This window comes from Penaeus chinensis, chromosome 6, assembly GCF_019202785.1.
Source record: "Penaeus chinensis breed Huanghai No. 1 chromosome 6, ASM1920278v2, whole genome shotgun sequence".
NCBI lineage: Eukaryota > Metazoa > Arthropoda > Malacostraca > Decapoda > Penaeidae > Penaeus > Penaeus chinensis.
Window position 1 is genome coordinate 20,646,094 of NC_061824.1, and position 7,500 is coordinate 20,653,593.

The following is a 7,500-nucleotide window of genomic DNA, read 5'->3' on the forward strand; positions in this document are numbered from 1 at the left end:
TGACCCCATATCAGCATGGGTTCAGAAAATTGAGATCGGCCACAGATGCATTTGTGAGGATGGAAACTGCAGAATTCAGTCTTCTTTGACCTTGAAAAGGCTTATGATACTAGTTGGAAGCATGGCACACTCATGAAGCTGTATGACATTGGTTAAATAGGAGCATTACCTACCTTCATACAAAGCTTCCTTGCCGACAGGAAGTTTAGAGTGAGGGTGGGAAACAGTTTCTATAACCTGGAAGACCAGCTGGAAGGGGTCCCACAAGGGAGTGTCTTAAGTGTCATTGCCATTGCTATAAATGACATTATAAAGGTCGTTCCACGTGCGGTCTCATGTAAACTGAATGTGGATGACTTTACACTGTACTGCTTAGGAAGAAGCTTTCAGGATGTGCAGGGACACATGCAGACTGCAATAAATCAGGTTGGAGTGGGCAACATACTATGGGTTCAAATTTTCTCCAAGCAAGACCATGGCTATGTATTTCCCCAAACGAGGACAGTTCCATCCTTCCCTCTATTTAGAAGCAAATCCACTGCATTTTGACCAAGAGGTGAAGTTCTTGGGATTATTTTTGACTCAAGGCTTATATGGGTGCTTTATATCAAACAGTTAAAGGTGAAAGCTACAAAAGCATTTAGTATTTTGTAGGTTCTTTCACACATATCTTGGGGTGCAGACCGCACAACGCTTCTGAGGCTTTACCGAGCACTTATTCGTAGTAAACTTGTCTATGAATGTGAGACTTATTCATCTGCACCTCCCACTGTTCTCCGGATGTTTGACTTAGTTCATAATGAAGCTCTCAGAATCTATACAGGGGCGTTCAGGTCTTCACCTGTGGAGTCCCTGCATGCTGGGAGTGGAGAACATTACACCGGGACTACATGAACCAGACTTACCACACGAGACTATAAAGGATTCCGGGATCTTCTACATCCTGATTGGTTTTCAACCTCATTGAGGATAGCCAATCATATGGTAGGAGAATGAGGAAACTTGTGGAAGATCTTAATTAAAATCTAACAAAGATTCTGGTTGTTGGAGCTCCCCAATTCCCTCCTTGAACCAATCAAATCGCGCTGGATTTGGTTGGAATAGGGAAAGGGGAGAGATCCGAAGAACAAGTCAGAGAGATTTCTTCAACACACTTCTAAGTACCAAGGATCATTTGCAATATATACAGATGGTTTGAAATCTGAAAATGATGTCGGCTTTGCAGCAGTGAGCAGAAAGAAGACTGCATTTGGTAGTCTTTCTCTAGCAGCTTCGATCTTCACTGCAGAGTTGCATGCCATTGTTGCAGTAGTCAAGATGACTAGAGATCCTACGAACCATTATATTGTAATATATTGTGACTTGTAGTGCCTTGCAAGCAATCAAGAGCTTAAACTCATCACATCCAGTGGTGAGGGAGGTTCAAGATTGTCTTGCACTAATGTCAGCATGTAAAAATATAACTCTGTGTTGGGTGCTAGCGCATGTTGGTATCAGTGGGAATGAGCGAGCTGATCAGAAGGCCAAGGAAGTCAGCCCTGTGATGCTTGTTTTCCTATCCCACACACGGACTTAATAGCCCAGTATCAGTTGTCTTCGTGATAAATGAAGGGAACAATGGAGGCATACCTCTAGAAATAAACTGTTTGAGATTAGAGATGACCTTGGCAACAACATCCATCCCAACCGACAAGTAGAAGCTGTATTAACAAGACTAAGAATTGGGCACACAAGACTGACTCATGGGGCTAATGATGGCTAAAAGTGAAGGACACTGTAAGAGAGGCCAAGAACCATTAACGGTCGCACATGTAGTGGAAAGATGTACAACTTTTTCAGACCAAAGATGGATGTACTTGTCTCCCCCATAAACACTGAAAAATGTATTGGGGGAGAATTGTAACATAGAAGATCCTATTAGTTTCCTAAGGGAGACTAATATTTTAAATAAAATTTAATTATACATAATGTTTATGCAATAATTTTATACATTTAGAGCATGATATTTATGCTTCGATTTATAATATAATATTTACTGATAGATTTTAATGTTTTAAATTGAAATATTTTGTGTTCCCTACTAATGACCTTAGCTGTCGCCTGGAGGTTACTGCTGTGGCTGGGTACCACGGCGGGTAAGGACTCAATTCAGCTGAGTCAGCACCAGATGACACACGTTAACGAGTCGGCATTAGTCGACACAGGGCAGGCTCCCTTCTTGGGCATAGCCCGGGCGAGGATCAACTTCGGAAATCGGACTAGAACGGGATCAATTTTTAAACTTTCATATTATACAATAGTCTCTCAAGTCTTGTCTTCTGCTGAAAATAAGCCTTTAGTGAACTAATCCGGGATGTATATACAGTTTGGCTAATGTGAAATCAGCACGGCCTTAACAAACTATATACAGCAGTAGAAATGTTGTGTGGCCAAGAAACATTATCCTGGGACTTGACCGCTGTCAACCAAGATAGACGATTTAGCCACGTCTCTATAATAACAACAACAATAACATGATAAATTGGTGACCATGGTGTTGTGCAGTGCCTAATGATCTGTTAATTGTCACCCTTCAGTGATTTTCATCAGTGTGCCACTTGTGTATCAGGATGCCTGACGAGTAAACCAGAAGCAACTCTGCTACCTCTAGCAACACCAAAGATGACATCACATCTATCAACACATTCCGTGCATCGAGAATTTGCAGTCATGACAAAAGTGTCATCAAATTAGTCATGCAATATGTCCCCTTCCTCCAGATGTTTTGGCTCAAGTTTTAGATGTCATTTCGACTGCTGTGCCGTCGGATGGACCACATGGAATCTTCCATTACCGCCAGTTTTCAGGAACTACTCAGCAAGGAAGAACTTGGCAATGAAAAACCTAGTTTGTTACGTTGAATGAAGAAGCTCCTCGGTGACAAGGTTCGCCACACCTCTTCCATGTTATTTTATATGTGGGACCCACTCTCTGACATCAAGTTTCTAGTTGACACTGACAACAAGGTTAGCATTTTGCCTACAATTGCAAATCACAAATCACTCCCTCCTATCATGAACTTGAATGCAGCCAATGGATGAACAATCCCTGTATATAAATGGAGAACTCACAATCAACCTCAAGCTTCAGTGCACATACTTGGTACCATTTTTTTTTTTTTTTTTTTTTTAGAAACTTCACCCTCCTAGTTTACATTAAAAATTGGAGACTCCTTGACACTACTACAAAGTCTACTAATGCTCAACTTCTACATGGAAACGGCTTGCAGATCTCCACAATCGATGCCAACAACCCATTTGCATCACTGCTGAAGTCCTGTCCTTCACTTACTCAGCCATACTCTGAAACCCTTGCTATAAAGCATTCCATTACTCATCACATCAAAACAACAGCTAAGTTTCGTCGCTTACTTCCAGAATGGTATTGCTTTGTAAAAGAGTTTGAGTCCTTACTTCGTCTGGTGATTATCTGTGCAAGCCCCAACAACTGGTCATCTGCACTGCATGTCGTTTTCTAAGATGAATGGAGAACTATGACTGCTGTGACTACAGAGCTGTCAATGCTTAGACACTGGTGAATTGTAACCCACTTCCCAACATTCAAGAATTTACTTCACAACTTTCTCAAAATTGATCTGGTTAAAGCATTCTACCAAATACCAGTCCACCTTTCAGACATCCCGAAAACAGCCAGTGTCACCCCATTTAGCTTGTATAAATATGTCTGGATGCCTCTTGGACTGAAGAATGAAACACAAATATTCCAGCATTTCATTGATAAAGTTTTACAGGGACTACCATTTGTCTTTACTTATACTGATGATCCACTCATTGCCAGTAAGGATGTTGCTGAACAGGATCATGTCATGCAAGTCTTCAAATGTCTGAATGATTATTGGATCCATATTCATTTTGACAAGAGTGTTTGTATTGAGATTTGTCTGTTGATTCTCTTGGCCATACAGTTTCTGTAGCAAGTATCACTCCACTTCCTGTCAAATGTGAGGCCATTTAACAGTTTTCTAAGTCAACTACCCAGTGCCAGATCAAGGAATTTCTAGGGATGATTAATTACTGCAACAGATTCATTCCAAAGTGTTCTCTACTTCTCCATCCTCTGTATTCCATAATCATATCATACAAGAGAGGTCAGTCACTTGCTCTTGTCTGGACTCCTGAGGCTGATATTGCCTACGATACTGCTAAGCAAGTTCTCAGTGAATTAAATACACTCAGCTTTCCCAGTCAAAATGCCATCACTACTGATACCTCTAACACTGGCACTGGAGCTGTTCTGTAACAATATATGGAGGGTGGATGGAAACCTTTAGCGTTTTTCTCAAAAAAACTAAATAATGTTGAACAGAATTATAGCACAATGCTTAGAACTTATAGCTGTTTAAAAAGCGATCAAACAGTTTCAGTATGTAGTAGAGGGCAAGAAGTTCCACATCTTCAACCACAAGCCACTCTCTACTACCTTCAACACCAACAAGTCTACCTACTCTTCTCAACAACTTCGTCATATTGACTAGATGTCACAGTTCACTACAGACATCAGGTACATTGAAGGCCAAGATAATTCTCCAGCTGATACCCTGTCCCGCAATGTCTCTGCTGGTGATTCTTCCCTCATCAATTATGCAGCAATTTCCTCAGACTACACCAATGATTCTGAGCTAATCCTGCATTTCAAATGAAGAAAATTAAAGTTCTTGAAACAAATGTAGACTTGTATGCTAATGTGTCTCCAGACACCATTCGTCCATATCTAACTTAGAAAATCTTCAAACAACTCCATGACATTTCACATACTGGTAGATTTGCATCACAGCATCCTCTGACCTCAAGATTCATCTGGACTGGTATCAACAATGATGTAATAAACTGGACACGTTCTAGCATTAAGTGTCAAACTTCCGGGGTAACTCGCCATACAGTTTCTCCTATGCCCTTCAAATTGGTTCGACCATGTTCATGTTGACCTTGTTGGTCCCCTGCCCCATTCCAATGGATACAGGTACATCCTCACTTGTGTCGACAGATTTACTAGATGGCCATAGGCACTTCCTCTTGCTGACATTTATGCTGATACTGTAGCATGAGCCTTTATTGCTGGTTGGGTATTAAGATTGGAGTACCAACCAATTGAACATCAGGCAGGGGAAGTCAGTCTGAGTTGGTTTGGAATTTGACGTTATCACACTCCCAAGTACCATCCTTAGGCAAACGGTCACATTTAAAGTTTTCATCATCAGCTGAAATCATCGCTCATAGATCATCAACATGAAGACTGGACTACTTCTCTCCCTGTTGTGCTTTTAGGCATCAGGAGCTCTCTCAAACCAAACCTTGGTTGCACTTCTACAAATGGAATATCTATATGGAACATCAGTCCGGCTACCTGGTGAATTCCACTAGCTCCATCACCAACCCTACTCAGGATTATACAGCCAAGCTCAGGGATGTTATGTCCAAGCTTCGACCAGTTCAGACACGGCAGCCGTCATCAAGCAAGTCTTTCGTAAGCCAGGATCTCCATGATTGTACCCATGTGTTCTTCCGAGTAGATTCTGCCCGACGTCCACTACAGCTGCAATATGAAGGTCCATATGAAGTTCTTAGGCATGCAAGGAAGACTGTTACAATTAACTACAATGGGACTTCTGACGCAATCGCCATCGATTGTGTTAAATCTGCTTACTTAGATGTACGTAATTCCCTCCCAAACCATGTCCAAACTTAGTATGTTCAATCAAAGAAATCGTTCCTTCTTCCTCGTCACTTAGCAGGGGAATAATGTAGTAATATCGTAGTCATCCCTGAAATGTAGTTATATCATAGTCTCCCCTGAAAATCACCTAGTCATGAATTTCTGATTTACTTTTATTTATTTCTCATACAATGAATACTATTGATATATGCACTAAAATATATCGTCATTTTGTGTTTAACTGTCAAAGGTTTATTTATTTACATTGTTATGGTGTCAAAAATATTAGTCCTCAGTCCATTGTATATAATTTTTCTTGGGAAACTGAATAACATAGCCTCCGGGCTAGTATAGTGGTAACGTGCCGGCCTCTCATCTTAGGGGTCGGCGGTTCGCGCCCTGCCCAGGCGCGTTGCAATTTTCGCCTGGAGGTTACTGCTGTGGCTGGGTACCACGGCGGGTAAGGACTAAGCCGAGTCAGCACCAGGTGACACAAGTTAGCGAGTCGACATTAGTCGACACAGGCCGGGCCCCCCTCATTGGCATAGCCCGGGCGAAGCTCAGCTTCGCATATCGGACTTATCCTTGAATAACATAAGACACTAGCACGCTATCAATATTTAAGCCTTAGTATTATAAAATATCCTCTCTAGTCTTGTCTTCCGCTGACGAAAAGCCTTAACGGACTAATCACAGCTGTATATACAGTTTGGCTGCTCTGAAATCAGCAAGGCCTTAACGGACTAAACACCAATGTGTGTATCTAAACACGGCGGTAGAAATACTGTTTGGCCAAGAGACATACCGAGGTAGGCCGTTTAGCCACGTCTCTTTAATAACAAATATATATGACAACATATATGTGTGTGTTTGTCATATATTATTTGCATAATGTGGAATTAGAAAATTTGAAAAGTGGAAGCAACAGTCTTTCATATGTAAATTAAAAAAATGGCAACTAAAGTTATATTCAGTTTTCTATTTTTGTCTTTTTTAGGTCGATCTCCTTGGGAGAAGCATTTATCATGTGATTCATCCCGAAGATTATGAAATAATTCAAGAACAGCTTAACTCCAAAGGTAAAGTATATTAGCTTCATTCATCACGACTATTTACCTTATGTCAAGTACTTGGCGGCGAGTTTGTGTGCATAGTTTTTATTTCAGTACAGTTAGACGTTATGTTATTTCTTAGATTGTAGAAAAAACGGCCAACTGAACGACTACTTATATAGAGAGATTGATAGACAAGTAGATAATAGATGTATGAGAGAGGGAGCGATGGGCAGGGCAGACACACAGAATCCGCATATACAAAAATGCTTTATGAAATCAGAATAAAAAGGAATACCTCTCCGAATCTTGCAGATACTTCTCGGAGATCCTTCTTCTGTCGCATGATGGAAAAGGCTCTTTCCCGAAACGACCCGAGTCGCTACGAGATCGTGCACATCGTCGGGTCCATCCGGATGCTGCTTCAGCCCTCGGGCCACGACCAGACTGCCGAACCCGCGAGAGACACTTGTGATAAGTCTCTGTCAGGTGTGTTTATCTGATTTTATTTATTTATTTTTATTATTTTTTAAGAAGCTTTGATTAATAACTATCTACTGTTGATTTTGTAATTACTGTCACCAGGAGAGTGACTGTCGTCGTAAAAATATTAGCAATACCAGTAAGAGTAACTGTGGAACCGCAGTGCTAACAGTAGTAAACACACAAACAAGAGATGTAACCCAACGATTCAATGTGCTCATCAACGCCCCTGAAAATACCTTACTGGAAACCG

General features: G+C 41.1%; 1 pseudogene; it reads left to right on the forward strand.

Annotated features, from left to right (window-relative positions):
• Positions 1–7,500, forward strand: part of LOC125026224 — a 16,204-nt pseudogene that overhangs the window by 3,298 nt on the left and 5,406 nt on the right.